Source organism: Rana temporaria, chromosome 8, assembly GCF_905171775.1.
Source record: "Rana temporaria chromosome 8, aRanTem1.1, whole genome shotgun sequence".
Classification (NCBI taxonomy): Eukaryota; Metazoa; Chordata; class Amphibia; order Anura; family Ranidae; genus Rana; species Rana temporaria.
In genome coordinates, this window is record NC_053496.1 from 5548117 (window position 1) to 5564065 (window position 15949).

The window sequence follows — 15949 nt, forward strand, 5'->3', positions numbered from 1 at the left end:
AGCTGCAGACAGTGCCACCCATGCTGCCAATGCCATATTGTGCTGCAGACAGTGCCACCCATGCAGCATGGGTGGCACTGTCTCTGCAGGCAGCACATGCGTTATTGCATTAGCATCATGGGTGGCACTGTCTGCAGCACATTACGGCATTGGCGGCATGGGTGTCAGGGTCCGCTGGGTGTCGGTCCGCTGTGTGTCAGGGTCCGCTGCGCTGGGTGTCAGTGTCCGCTGGGTGTCAGGGTCCGCTGTGTGTCAGGGTCCGCTGTGTGTCAGGGTCCGCTGCACTGGGTGTCAGGGTCTGCTGGGTGTCAGGGTCCGCTGGGTGTCGGGGTCCGCTGCACTGGGTGTCATGGTCTGCTGGGTGATAGTGTCCCATCATTGGTGTCAGTGGGAGGAATAGTGTCCCATCATTGGTGTCAGTGGGAGGAATAGTGTCCCATCATTGGTGTCAGTGGGAGGAATAGTGTCCCATCATTGGTGTCAGTGGGAGGAATAAAGGCAAGTAAGCGGGCCTCTGTGTCACAGTTTAAAGACCACTAGCTTAGGAGGTAGAGAGTTGAATGACTGAGGACATCTACTGGCAGCAAAAAAGTACTGCAGGGGGGGAATCTCTGGATTGGAGTTGAATATTGCAGCAAAAGCTGGTTTTGTCATTTTTTATCTTTTTAATGTCCTTTTTTTTTTTTTCAATCTCAATATGTTTGGCGGCCGTTGTGCGTTGGGGTCGGACGTTGTGCGTTGGGGTCGGACGTTGTGCGTTGGGGTCGGACGTTGTGCGTTGGGGTCGTACGTTGTGGGTTGGGGTCGGCCGTTGTGCGTTGGGGTCGGACGTTGTGCGTTAGGGTCGGACGTTGTGGGTTGGGGTTGGACGTTCTGCGTTGGGGTCGGACGCTGTGCGTTGGGGTCGGACGTTGTGCGTTGGGGTCGGACGTTGTGGGTTGGGGTCGGCCGTTGTGCGTTGGGGTCGGACGTTGTGCGTTAGGGTCGGACGTTGTGGGTTGGGGTTGGACGTTCTGCGTTGGGGTCGGACGTTGTGCGTTGGGGTCGGCCGTTGTGCGTTGGGGTCGGCCGTTGTGCGTTGGGGTCGGACGTTGTGCGTTGGGGTCGGACGCTGTGCGTTGGGGTCGGACGTTGTGCGTTGAGGTCGGACGTTGTGCGTTGGGGTCGGACGCTGTGCGTTGGGGTCGGACGTTGTGGCGTTGGGGTCGGACGCTGTGCGTTGGGGTCGGACGTTGTGCGTTGGGGTCGGACGTTGTGGGTTGGGGTCGGCCGTTGTGCGTTGGGGTCGGACGTTGTGCGTTAGGGTCGGACGTTGTGGGTTGGGGTTGGACGTTCTGCGTTGGGGTCGGACGTTGTGCGTTGGGGTCGGCCGTTGTGCGTTGGGGTCGGCCGTTGTGCGTTGGGGTCGGACGTTGTGCGTTGGGGTCGGACGCTGTGCGTTGGGGTCGGACGTTGTGCGTTGAGGTCGGACGTTGTGCGTTGGGGTCGGACGCTGTGCGTTGGGGTCGGACGTTGTGGCGTTGGGGTCGGACGCTGTGCGTTGGGGTCGGACGTTGTGCGTTGGGGTCGGCCGTTGTTCGTTGGGGGCGGACGTTGTGCGTTGGGGTCGGACGTTGTGCGTTGGGGTCGGCCGTTGTGCGTTGGGGTCGGACGTTGTGCTTTGGGGTCGGCCGTTGTTCGTTGGGGGCGGACGTTGTGCGTTGGGGTCGGCCGTTGTTCGTTGGGGGCGGACGTTGTGCGTTGGGGTCGGACGTTGTGCGTTGGGGTCGGCCGTTGTGAGTTGGGGTCGGACGTTGTGAGTTGGGGTCGGCCGTTGTGCGTTAGGGTTGGACGCTGTGCGTTGGGGTCGGACGTTGTGCGTTAGGGTTGGACGCTGTGCGTCGGGGTCGGACGTTGTGCGTTAGGGTCGGCCGTTGTGCGTTGGGGTCGGCCGTTGTGCGTTGGGGTCGGACGCTGTGCGTTGGGGTCGGACGTTGTGCGTTGAGGTCGGACGTTGTGCGTTGGGGTCGGACGCTGTGCGTTGGGGTCGGATGTTGTGGCGTTGGGGTCAGACGCTGTGCGTTGGGGTCGGACGCTGTGCGTTGGGGTCGGACGTTGTGCGTTGGGGTCGGCCGTTGTTCGTTGGGGGCGGACGTTGTGCGTTGGGGTCTGACGTTGTGCGTTGGGGGTCGGACGTTGTGCGTTGGGGTCGGACGTTGTGCGTTGGGGTCGGACGTTGTGCGTTGGGGTCGGACGTTGTGCGTTGGGGTCGGACGTTATGCGTTGGGGTCGGCCGTAGTGCGTTAGGGTTGGGCGCTGTGCGTTGGGGTCGGACGTTGTGTGTTGGGGTCGGACGCTGTGCGTTGGGGTCGGACGCTGTGCGTTGGGGTCGGACGTTGTGCGTTGGGGTCGGACGTTGTGCGTTGGGGTCGGACGTTATGCGTTGGGGTCGGCCGTAGTGCGTTAGGGTTGGGCGCTGTGCGTTGGGGTCGGACGTTGTGCGTTGGGGTCGGACGTTGTGCATTGGGGTCGGACGCCGCGCTTAGTATTCACGCGGCATATCTGTGTCTAAAGGAATTCTTCGGAGCAGACGGCCTGCAGACAGCGCACGCGCAGCGTATGGATCTGTTAGTGGAGAGTCTTTGTGTGTTTTTTTTTGTGTTAGCGATCGCGAATCCCCCGACCAGCCGCGACGAGCGCAGTCAAGGTTGAGCTTCTCATTGGCGCACATGTATGCCGCATGTGACAGCATGAAGACACTCAGAAATGAACCTGTGCCCCATTTTATAGAGGGGGGAGGTGGGGGGAGGGGGATGAGTGACGCGGAGTGGAGAGGCTGCAATCTGTCTTTTGTTCTGCGAGCTGAAGAAGGAAAGAAGCGGCTCTGACACAAACCCGAGGCGGAGGGACGCCGGCCAATCCGTAGATCTCACTGGCCGGGGAAAAAAACGCTGCAAAAGCTTGCGCGTTTTATAAAAAAAAAAACTGTAATAAATAAATAATAAATAAATAAATATTTTGTGACATTGAGGGGGGGCGGGGGTTAAAGGACGAACGCTGAAATGTGATTGGTCACAAAAAAAAAAAAACAGTCCGGTGTCCTCACAACCTTCGACCTTTTGGCGGATTCCTTCGTCATTGGAGGAGCAGATGAGAGAAATTTCCTTCAAAGGGAAACATTTTATTTATTTTTTGATCATAAGAAAAAACCTTTCTACGTTTTTAGATACAGCGCAATCCGGAAAGTATTCGCAGCGCTTCACTTTTTCCACATTGTGTTATGTTACGGCCTCAATGGGTTCATTTATTGGAATGGAAATTCATTATTTTCTTCTACAAATAATCCCCCAAAATGACAACGGGAGAGAAGTTTGTTTGAAATCTTTGCAATTTTATTAAAAATAAAAAATAAATCCCATGTACATAAGTATCACAGGCTCCTCCCACGTACATAAGTATCACAGGCTCCTCCCACGTACATAAGTATCACAGGCTCCTCCCACGTACATAAGCATCACAGGCTCCTCCCATGTACATAAGTATCACAGGCTCCTCCCATGTACATAAGTATCACAGGCTCCTCCCATGTACATAAGTATCACAGGCTCCTCCCACGTACATAAGTATCACAGGCTCCTCCCACGTACATAAGTATCACAGGCTCCTCCCACGTACATAAGTATCACAGGCTCCTCCCATGTACATAAGTATCACAGGCTCCTCCCGCGTACATGAGTATCACAGACTCCTCCCACGTGCAAAAGTATCACATGCTCCTCGCACGTATATAAGTATCACAGGCTCCTCCCACGTACATAAGTATTACAGACTCCTCCCACATGCATGAGTAACACAGGATCCTCCCACGTACATAAGTATCACAGGCTCCTCCCATGTACATAAATATCACAGGCTCCTCCCACATACATAAGTATCACAGGCTCCTCCCATGTACATAAGTATCACAGGCTCCTCCCACGTACATAAGTATCACAGGCTCCTCCCACATACATAAGTATCACAGGCTCCTCCCACGTACATGAGTATTACAGGCTCCTCCCACGTACATAAGTATCACAGGCTCCTCCCACGTACATAAGTATCACAGGCTCCTCCCATGTACATAAATATCACAGACTCCTCTCACATGCACGAGTATCACAGGCTCCTCCCACATACATAAATATCACAGGCTCCTCCCACATACATAAGTATCACAGGCTCCTCCCACGTACATAAGTATCACAGGCTCCTCCCACGTACATAAGTATCACAGACTCCTCCCACGTACATAAGTATCACAGGCTCCTCCCATGTACATAAGTATCACAGGCTCCTCCCAAATACATAAATATCACAGGCTCCTCCCACGTGCACGAGTATCACAGGCTCCTTCCATGTACATGAATGAATAGGAAGCGCTCTGAGCGCTTCAGTGATGAATGGACACAGGAGTAATTGGTACCGACCAATCACTGTGTTCATTCAGAAAAGGAAGGGGTTAGTCAGGGCCGCCATCAGGAATCATGGGGCCCCTTACACAGCTTCAGGCATGGGCCCCCTGGAGCAGAGAACCGGGGGGGGGGGGGTGCTGCCGCCTCAAATTGAGAAGCGGGGGGGTGCCGCCCGCGAATTGAGAAAATTGAGAACCAATCGCCCTGCAGTGCAGCCGGGGGAGGGGAAGGGGGAGAAGCCGGCAGCGCTGCGGAGAGGTGGAAGAAGAGGATCGGTGTCTGCGATAAGACAGCGGCCCTCAGCAGGTGCCTGGGCCCCCCTTTTGAACTGATGGGGCCCGGGTCCGGTAAAGGAGACGAACGAATGCACATGACGGATCGGTTTGGACATCATTTCCTGATCCTGGGAGTTCTCATTGAAGTTTTTATTGAGTATATTTTGTAGCTGGATGACAATTCCCGCCCCAGACCTGAATCCTCCTCCAGCTATCGTCTGACGGCGCCAATTACAGGCGGAACTTGTGCGACGAAGAGAAAGGGTCTGCGAGTTAATCAGCTTCCTGACATTTCACAGCTTGTTTGGAGCGTTCCGAGTAATTGGAATGGCGGCTTCTTATTTCAGTAAATGCCGAAAACCACGAAATAGAACCGCTGTGAAGTATAAACAGCCGCGCTTCCTCTCCTTACAACAGGAGCGCCGTCACTACGCAGCCCCGGCGTCGCCCCCAAATCGCATAGCTATGCGTAACCAGAGAAATCGCTCCATTCTGGGCAAACATCGAATGTTCTCCTTCTATTTCCAGTACAGGTCGAAGGTTAGTAATTCGTAAAAAAATAGAAAGGTTCTGGAACATATCGCAGTATTGCCACTAGGTGGAGCTTAGTATTCATTTGATCTTCAGCTCCATCTAGTGGTCGTAATGCAATATTTTCCCAAAATATAGCTTTTTTTTTTTTACATTTTATCGGTAGAGGAATTAGGAGAACATTCGATGTTTCCCAGATTTGCATAGTAAGATTGTACCAGCAGTTTTCCTGGATGGGAGGCAATTTTTTTTTAATACACACAGGGCTTTTTTTTCAGTGTCCATTAATGCTGGTTTCTGGGGATCTATTGTTGCTGGAGGGGATCTATTTTGCCGGGGGGGGTGGGGGTGTTATTGTTGCTGGAGAGGATCTATTTTGGCGGGGGGTGTTATTGTTGCCGGGGACGTCTATTGTTCTATTTTTACTGCTGGGGAACCTATTGTTTCTGAATAGGATCTATTTTTGCTGGGGGTGGGTCTTATGTTGCTGGGGGGGTCGGTTTCTGGAAGGGATCTACTGTCGAGGGAGCCGTCTATTCTGTAGCTGGATGCTTGAGGGTCTATTGATGGTGTCTGTGGTGAGATCTGTTGTTGCTGCTGGGGGGGTGGGGGTGTTTTGTTGTTGGTGGTCCATTGTTGCTGTGGAGATCTATGGTTGCTGGGTGGGGGAGGGTTCTATTGTTGCCTGCATGGGATCTATTTTTGCTTTTCTTACTGTCATTAAAATTCCATACAAATTACTTAGTACCACAAATGTTACTTAGTTCTGTATTTTTTTTTTTTTTTACTAGTAATGGCGGTGATCTGCGATTTTTATCGTGACTGCGACATCACGGCGGACGCATCGGACACTTTTGACGCTATTTTGGGACCATTGTCCTTTATACAGCTATAAAAATGCACTGATTACTGTGTAAATGACACTGACAGGGAAGGGGGTTAACCACTAGGGGACGAGGAAGGGGTTAAGTGTGTCCTAGGGAGTGATTCCAATCGTGTGGGGGCGGGGCTACAAGTGACACGACACTGATCGCTGCTCCCGGTGACAGCGAGCAGTAGATCGGTGTCCTGTCACTAGGCAGAACAGTTTACATCGGCATCACCCCCCCCCCCCCCCCATAAGGCGATCGCGGGGACAGCGGCGGACATCGAGTCCACGCATTTCCGCGGGCGCAAGTACGTTGCTTTGTGCAGCCGCGCCATTCTGCCGACGCCACTGAAGAGTAAAGTGAAGCTCACAATACTGAACACTGATATACAAAGTATCAAAGCAGCAATGTGTTTCTATTTCTACACGAAGAGCGTGAAAAGGAGGACAAGGCTGCCCCCTGGTGGTCGGACATAAGATGGCATTTGCGAAAGCAGTTTTTTTTTGTGCTGTATAAAAAAGGATTCAGAGTTTTTTCATATAAATTATTAGGATTGTAAAAATGCTTCAAATGATCAAAAAGCTGTAATTCAAATATAATACGTTTGCCGTTACTAAGAAATGAATGCGATTGGCTGCAAGATACATTTTTAAATTGTAAATTGTTTTCTATTTTCTTCTGTTTTTCATATATATATATATACACACACTGGGGTAGATTCAGGTACCTGCGCTTCTTGTTACGGCGGCGCAGCGTATCGTATTTACGCTACGCCTCCGCAACTTACAGGAGCAAGTGCAGTATTCACAAAGCACTTTCTCCGTAAGTCGCGGCGGCGTAGCGTAAATGGGGCCGGCGTAAGCGCGCGTAATTCAAATGTGGAAGGGGGGGCGTGTTTTATGCTAATGTGTGGTGACCTGACGTGATTGACGTGATTTACGAACGGCGCATGCGCCGTCCGTGTACATATCCCAGTGTGCATTTCTTCCAAGTACGGCGCAACGACGTATTGGTTTCGATGTGAACGTAAATTACGTCCAGCCCTATTCGCGAACGACTTACGCAAACTACGTAAAAAATTCAAATTTCGAAGCGGGAACGACGTCCATACTTAACATTGACTGCGCCTCCTAATAGCAGGAGCAACCTTACGCAGAAATAGCCTTACGCAAACTACGTAAAAAACTACCGCCGGGCGCACGTACGTTTGTGAATCGGCGTATCTAGGTAATTTGCATATTCTACACTGAAAACAACGGAAGCGCCACCTAGCGGCCAATTTAATATTCACACAATTCTACGGCGCCGCATTCAAGTTACGTCGGCGGAGGAAGCCTATTTTTTTAGCGTATCTGCCTTTGTGAATCGGCGTAACGATACGCCGGCGCAGATTTCAAATTACGGCGGTGTATCTGGAGATACGCCGCCGTAATAGCTACCTGAATCTACCCCACTGTTGTTGCTGGGGTAGATCTATTGCTGCTGTGGTGGATCTATGGCCCCGTACACACGACCGAACAAGTTCGGTCGTCTGTACGGCCGACCGGACAATTTTCCGGCGGATCGGACAGTTTCTAGCGGACAAATGTTTATTAGCATGCTAAGAAACATGTCCGCTGGAAGCCTGTCCATCGGACATGTTCGGTCGTCTGTACGACTCACCGGACATGTCCGATCGGCCGCCATCCCTCACATGCGTCGAAGTGATTCGACGCATGCGTGAAAGCATTGAACTTCCAGGGCCGCGCACGTCGCAGCGTCATCGGCGTGGCAACGGCGCGGCCACGTCACTGCGTATCCTGTCCGCGCGGATTTCTGTCTGATGGTGTGTACAACCATCAGACAGAAATCTCCGGGCGGACATGTCCGCTGAAAACGGTCCGGCGGACCGTTTTCAGTGGAGATTCCGTCCGTGTGTACGAGGCCTTAGATTGCTGGTGGGGGTCTTTTGCTGCAGTAATCTACTGTTGCTAGAGGGGCAATTTTGTTATGGGGGGACTATGATTGCGGCACAGGGGTCTGTTGTTTGCCTGGGGAGGTCTATTGTTGCTGATGTTGGGGGGGGGGGGGTCAGTTGCAGCTGGGAGGGATCTACTGTTGAGGTAGGGATCTATTGATGATGGCTGCTAGGAGATCCTTTGTCGCTGGTGAGGGTCTATTGCTGCTGGGTGGATCTATTGATGCTGGGAGGGTGTTTTTGTTGTGGGGGGTCTATGTTTGCTGGTGGGGGGTCTATTTTTTTGCCGGGGCTAATCTATTGTTGCTGGTGGGGGGTATGTTGTTGCTGTGGTAGATCTGTTGTTGCTGTGGTAGATCTACCTCAACAGTAGATCCTATCGGTTTGTATCTCTCCTCTTCCGGTTTGTATTGGTTTGTATCTCTCCTCCTCCGGTTTGTATCTCTCCTCCCCCGGTTTGTATCGGTGTGTATCTCTCCTCCTCCGGTTTGTATCTTTCCTCCTCCGGTTTGCATCGGTTTGTATCTCTCCTCCTCCGGTTTGTATCTCTCCTCCTCCGGTTTGTATCTCTCCTCCCCCGGTTTGTATCTCTCCTCCTCCGGTTTGTATCGGTTTGTATCTCTCCTCCTCCGGTTTGTATCGGTTTGTATCTCTCCTCCTCCGGTTTGTATCTCTCCTCCTCCGGTTTGTATCGGTTTGTATCTCTCCTCCTCCGGTTTGTATCTCTCCTCCTCCGGTTTGTATCGGTTTGTATCTCTCCTCCTCCGGTTTGTATCGGTTTGTATCTCTCCTCCTCCGGTTTGTATCGGTTTGTATCTCTCCTCCTCCGGTTTGTATCTCTCCTCCTCCGGTTTGTATCTCTCCTCCTCCGGTTTGTATCGGTTTGTATCTCTCCTCCTCCGGTTTGTATCTCTCCTCCTCCGGTTTGTATCTCTCCTCCTCCGGTTTGTATCGGTTTGTATCTCTCCTCCTCCGGTTTGTATCTCTCCTCCTCCGGTTTGTATCTCTCCTCCTCCGGTTTGTATCTCTCCTTCTCTGGTTTGTATCGGTTTGTATCTCTCCTCCTCCGGTTTGTATCTCTCCTCCTCCGGTTTGTATCGGTTTGTATCTCTCCTCCTCCGGTTTGTATCTATCCTCCTCCGGTTTGTATCGGTTTGTATCTCTCCTCCGGTTTGTATCTCTCCTCCTCCGGTTTGTATTGGTTTGTATCTCTCCTCCTCCGGTTTGTATCTCTCCTCCTCCGGTTTGTATCTCTCCTCCTCCGGTTTGTATCGGTTTGTATCTCTCCTCCTCCAGTTTGTATCGGTTTGTATCTCTCCTCCTCCGGTTTGTATCTCTCCTCCTCCGGTTTGTATCTCTCCTCCTCCGGTTTGTATCGGTTTGTATCTCTCCTCCTCCGGTTTGTATCTCTCCTCCTCCGGTTTGTATCTCTCCTCCTCCGGTTTGTATCTCTCCTCCTCCGGTTTGTATCTCTCCTCCTCCGGTTTGTATCTCTCCTCCTCCGGTTTGTATCTCTCCTCCTCCGGTTTGTATCTCTCCTTCTCTGGTTTGTATCGGTTTGTATCTCTCCTCCTCCGGTTTGTATCGGTTTGTATCTCTCCTTCTCTGGTTTGTATCGGTTTGTATCTCTCCTCCTCCGGTTTGTATCGGTTTGTATCTCTCCTCCTCCGGTTTGTATCTCTCCTCCTCCGGTTTGTATCTCTCCTCCTCCGGTTTGTATCTCTCCTCCTCCGGTTTGTATCTCTCCTCCTCCTGTTTGTATCGGTTTGTATCTCTCCTCCGGTTTGTATCGGTTTGTATCTCTCCTCCTCCGGTTTGTATCGGTTTGTATCTCTCCTCCTCCGCTTTGTATCGGTTTGTATCTCTCCTCCTCCAGTTTGTATCGGTTTGTATCTCTCCTCCTCCGGTTTGTATCGGTTTGTATCTTTCTTCCTCCGGTTTGTATCGGTTTGTATCTCTCCTCCTCCGGTTTGTATCGGTTTGTATCTCTCCTCCTCCGGTTTGTATCTCTCCTCCTCTGGTTTGTATCTCTCCTCCTCCGGTTTATATCGGTTTGTATCTCTCCTCCTCCGGTTTGTATCGGTTTGTATCTCTCCTCCTCCGGTTCGTATCTCTCCTCCTCCGGTTTGTATCGGTGTGTATCTCTCCTCCTCCGGTTTGTATCTCTCCTCCTCCGGTTTGTATCGGTTTGTATCTCTCCTTCTCTGGTTTGTATCGGTTTGTATCTCTCCTCCTCCGGTTTGTATCGGTTTGTATCTCTCCTCCTCCGGTTTGTATCGGTTTGAGTGTTTTATGTCAGGCGGGGAAATGAAGCAGGAGTCAGCGATCGATTTCCTGGATGAAGAGATCGTTTTTCTTCCTACAAGACGGCCTTTTGTGTTCGGAATTAAAAACTGAGATTTATCAAAGGCGTCACCGCCAGGATGGGGAGTGTAATGAGCGTCGATCGTTCCGCCTCTCGCTTGGTAAATTGTTTCCGGCGGTTTGGTGGGGATTTGAGTTCCCGGTTTTAGGCGGCTGAACCGTGACGGTTTTATTCTGCGAGAAATGCCGGTGTATGGAGATCGATGAATCGGCTCCCCCCGGCCGACGTCTGCTTCACGTCTATTGTTACATTTATCTTCACCTGGTGATCAGCCAGGAACATTCATCCAGTGCCAGGACTAGGTCATCCAGTGCCGGGACTAGGTCATCCAGTGCCAGGACTAGGTCATCCAGTGCCGGGACTAGGTCATCCAGTGCCAGGACCAGGTTATCCAGTGCCAGGACAAGGTCATTCAGTGCCTGGACCAGGTTATCCAGTGGCAAGACTAGGTCATCCAGTGCCGGAAACCAGGTCATCCAGTGCCGGGACTAGGTCATCCAGTGCCAGGACCAGGTCATCCAGTGCCAGGACCAGGTCATCCAGTGCCAGGACTAGGTCATCCAGTGCCAGACCCAGGTCATCCAGTGCCAGACCCAGGTCATCCAGTGCCAGACCCAGGTCATCCAGTGCCGGAAACCAGGTCATCCAGTGCCAGGACTAGGTCATACAGTGCCGGGACTAGGTCATCCAGTGCCAGGACTAGGTCATCCAGTGCCAGGACCAGGTCATCCAGTGCCAGGACTAGGTCATCCAGTGCCAGACCCAGGTCATCCAGTGCCAGACCCAGGTCATCCAGTGCCAGAAACCAGGTCATCAAGTGCCAGGACTAGGTCATCCAGTGCCGGGACTAGGTCATCCAGTGCCAGGACCAGGTCATCCAGTGCCAGGACTAGGTCATCCAGTGCCAGACCCAGGTCATCCAGTGCCAGACCCAGGTCATCCAGTGCCAGAAACCAGGTCATCAAGTGCCAGGACTAGGTCATCCAGTGCCGGGACTAGGTCATCCAGTGCCAGGACCAGGTCATCCAGTGCCGGGACTAGGTCATCCAGTGCCGAAAACCAGGTCATCCAGTGCCAGGACCAGGTCATCCAGTGCCGGGACCAGGTCATCCAGTGCCGGGACTAGGTCATCCAGTGTCGGGACTAGGTCATCCAGTGCCGGGACCAGGTCATCCAGTGCCGGGACTAGGTCATCCAGTGTCAGGACCAGGTCATCCAGTGTCAGGACTAGGTCATCCAGTGTCAGGACTAGGTCATCCAGTGCCAGACCCAGGTCATCCAGTGCCGGGACTAGGTCATCCAGTGCCGGGACCAGGTCATCCAGTGCTGGGACCAGGTCATCCAGTGCCGGGACCAGGTCATCCAGTGATGGAACCAGGTCATCCAGTGCTGGGACTAGGATTTTTACATGAATAAATAAAAGCTGATCGTTGTGAGCACCCCTGTTTAGTGGCGTAACAACCGGGGTGTGTGTCTGCCCCGGGCGCTGAGCTGAGGGGGGGGGGCACCGGCGCCCCTCCGCGATTGAAATGGTGGCAGCGCACAGTGAGAGGCGAGCTATAGTGCCGCTGTGGCGAATCGGCAATGCGGGGGGCTTGGTGCAGGGTCACAACGCTCACCACTGTGTAATGTCCCCTCCTCTCGCGGCACAGGCGCAATCCTTGCCGACGGAAATCTCCGAACCTCGGCCGGCATCCAGGCTCATTCCTTAACATCCCCGTGGATTGGAGGATGTTAAAGAAAGAGCCAGGAGGCCGAGCAAGCGCAGCGAGGCCGACTGGCCACTTACCTCAAATTCCACGTCGCCCTGGAGGCTCCATTGGAGACACATACAGGATTGCCCAGGTTCCATGGTGGTCTTACCACACAAAGCTCTGAACCCAGGAGAACCCCCCGACGTTCTGCGGGGATCCGGCAATTCGGGATGAAATGTGACAATGGACGAGGAGGGGGAGGTCTCTTATTATTCCAGCAGATGGCGCTCTTATTCCTAGAATATTGGTTGTTCCTTTACATGTTACGTCCTTTTCTATTATTATTATTTTTTTCGAAGGGTAATATTAGATTCTGAGCGTGAGAATACAAACATACATGCAGATCACATGTTACCATCAGATCCCCCTAAGGCGTCCATGTGTGCTACATGCAGGCCAATCGCAGCGTGGGCCCCATTCACTTGAATGGGTCATATTTGGCATCCATAATGCCCACCAAAACCCAACACAAGGTATAATTTTTGCCAGGCGGGGGGAAGCATTTCCTCAGTCTCCTCTCCCTCGGTGATTAGACTGCAACGTTGTCATTTTGTAGCAAGTCACAGGCTGAAATAATGTCATCAGTCTGCTGCAGGCATGGGGAAGCATTTCCTCAGTCTCCTTTTCCTCTGTGATCAGACTGCAACAGCGTGGTCCTCATTCACTTGAATGGGTCACATTTGTTATACATAATGCCCATCAAACCCAACAAAGGGTATCATTTTTGTCAGGCAGGTGGAAGCAGGGGGAGCCATGTGCATTGGGGGGCTAAACGCCAGAGCCTTGTGCATTGGGGGGCTGAACGCCAGAGCCTTGTGCATTGGGGGGCTGAACGTCAGAGCCTTGTGCATTGGGGAGCTGAACGCCAGAGCCTTGTGCATTGGGGGGCTGAACGTCAGAGCCTTGTGCATTGGGGGGCTGAACGCCAGAGCCTTGTGCATTGGGGGGCTGAACGCCGGAGCCTTGTGCATTGGGGGGCTGAACGTCAGAGCCTCGTGAATTAGGGAGTTTTGTTTAAGTTTTGTGCATTGGCTGAACGCCGGAGCCTCGTGCATTGGGGGGCTGAAGCTGGAGCCTTGTGCGTTGGGGGGCTGAAAACCGAAACCTTGTGCATTGGGGGGCTGAACACCAAAAGCCTTGTGCATTGGGGGGGCTGAACAGCGGAGGTTCGTGCATTGGGGGGCTGAACGCCGGAGCCTCGTGCATTGAAGCTGAACGCTGCAGTCTTGTGCATTGGGGCGGCTGAACGTCAGAGCCTCGTGAATTATGGAGTTTTGTTTAAGTTTTGTGCATTGGCTGAACGCCGGAGCCTCGTGCATTGGGGGGCTGAAGCTGGAGCCTTGTGCGTTGGGGGGCTGAAAACCGAAACCTTGTGCATTGGGGGGCTGAACACCAAAAGCCTTGTGCATTGGGGGGGCTGAACAGCGGAGGTTCGTGCATTGGGGGGCTGAACGCTGGAGCCTTTTGCATTGGGGAGGCTAAACAGCAGAGGTTTGTGCATTGGGGGGCTGAACGCTGGAGACTTGTGCGTTGGGGGGCTGAAAACCGAAACCTTGTGCATTGGGGGGCTGAACACCAAAAGCCTTGTGCATTGGGGGGGCTGAACAGCGGAGGTTCGTGCATTGGGGGGCTGAATGCAGGAGCCTTTTACATTGAGGGGGCTAAACAGCAGAGGTTTGTGCATTGGGGAGGGCTGAACACCGGAGCCTTAGTGCATTGGGGGGCTGAACGCCAGAGCCTTGTGCATTGGGGAGCTAAACGCCAGAGCCTTGTGCATTGGGGGGGCTGACGGACAGAGCCTTGTGCACTGGGGGGATGAACGCCAGAGCCTTGTGCATTGGGGGGGGGGGGCTGAATGTCAGAGCCTTGTGCATTGTGGGGGCTAAATGCCAGAGTCTTGTGCATTGGGGGGCTGAACACCAACACCTTGTGCATTGGGGGGCTGAACGCCAGAGCCTCGTGCATTGGGGGGCTGAACGTCAGAGCCTTGTGCATTGGGGGGCTGAACGCCAGAGCCTTGTGCATTGGGGGGCTGAACGTCAGAGCCTTGTGCATTGGGGCAGCTGAACGTCAGAGCCTCGTGAATTAGGGAGTTTTGTTTAAGTTTTGTGCATTGGCTGAATGCCGGAGCCTCGTGCATTGAAGCTGAACGCTGAAGTCTTGTGCATTGGGGGGCTGAAGCTGGAGCCTTGTGCATTGGGGGGCTGAACACCGAAACCTTGTGCATTGGGGGGCTGAACACCAAAAGCCTCGTGCATTGGGGGGGCTGAACAGCGGAGGTTCGTGCATTGGGGGGCTGAACGCTGGAGCCTTTTGCATTGGGGGGGCTAAACAGCAGAGGTTTGTGCATTGGGGGGCTGAACGCTGGAGACTTGTTCGTTGGGGGGCTGAAAACCGAAACCTTGTGCATTGGGGGGGCTGAACACCAAAAGCCTCGTGCATTGGGGGGGCTGAACAGCGGAGGTTCGTGCATTGGGGGGCTGAACGCTGGAGCCTTTTGCATTGGGGGGGCTAAACAGCAGAGGTTTGTGCATTGGGGGGCTGAACGCTGGAGACTTGTGCGTTGGGGCGGCTGAACGTCAGAGCCTTGTGAATTGGGGAAGCTAAACGCTGAAGTTTTGTGCATTGGCTGAACGCCGAAGCCTCGTGCATTGGGGGGCTGAACGCTGGAGTCTTGTGCATTGGGGGGCTGAAGCTGGAGCCTTGTGCATTGGGGGGGCTGAACACCGAAACCTTGTGCATTGGGGGGCTGAACACCAAAAGCCTTGTGCATTGGGGGGACTGAACAGCGGAGGTTCGTGCATTGGGGGGCTGAATGCAGGAGCCTTTTGCATTGAGGGGGCTAAACAGCAGAGGTTTGTGCATTGGGGAGGGCTGAACACCGGAGCCTTAGTGCATTGGGGGGCTGAACGCCAGAGCCTTGTGCATTGGGGAGCTAAACGCCAGAGCCTTGTGCATTGGGGGGGCTGACGGACAGAGCCTTGTGCGCTGGGGGGCTGAACGCCAGAGCCTTGTGCATTGGGGGGGGGGCTGAATGCCAGAGTCTTGTGCATTGGGGGGCTGAACACCAACACCTTGTGCATTGGGGGGCTGAACGCCAGAGCCTCGTGCATTGGGGGGCTGAACCCTGGAGCCTTGAGCATTGGAGGGCTGAACGCTAGAGCCTTGTGCATTGGGGGGGCTGAACACCAAAAGCCTTGTGCATTAGGGGCTGAACACCGAAAGCCTTGTGCATTAGGGGCTGAAAACCGGAGCCTGGTGCATTGGGGGGCTGAACGCAGGAGCCTTGTGAATTGGGGGGGCTGAACAGCGGAGGTTCGTGCATTGGGGGGGCTGAATAGCAGGAGCCTTGTGAATTGGGGGGGCTGAACAGCGGAGGTTGGTGCATTGGGGGGCTGAACGCTGGAGCCTTGTACATTGGGGGGCTGAACGCCGGAGATTGTGCATTGGGGGGGCTGAACGCTGGAGCCTTGTGCATTGGGGGGGCTGATTGGCTAATTTTTAATTTGTGTTACCAAGCAATTGAACAGGCGTACCTAATAAAGTGTCCGGTGAGATTACATTGTTGCCCATACAGGGGCATTTACATCATATTGGGCCCACAGAGCCAGACAAGTAGGCGCCCCCTGCTGGGCGTTAGGCTGCGCTGAACTGGCCTTCAATGTCTTCCAGGTCTGGAATAGAATGCGCCTTGCATTGCATGCATTGTCCCCGCTGATCTGTTACTCTTGAGGTTTTTGCTATCTCTTATCATCGGTGTTGCTA

At 53.4% G+C, this 15949-nt stretch overlaps 1 protein-coding gene across 8 annotated transcripts in view; it reads left to right on the forward strand.

The window, feature by feature from the left end:
• Positions 1 to 15949, forward strand: part of LDB1 (LIM domain binding 1) — a 181315-nt gene that overhangs the window by 86280 nt on the left and 79086 nt on the right. The gene's annotated exons all lie outside the window — the stretch shown is intronic.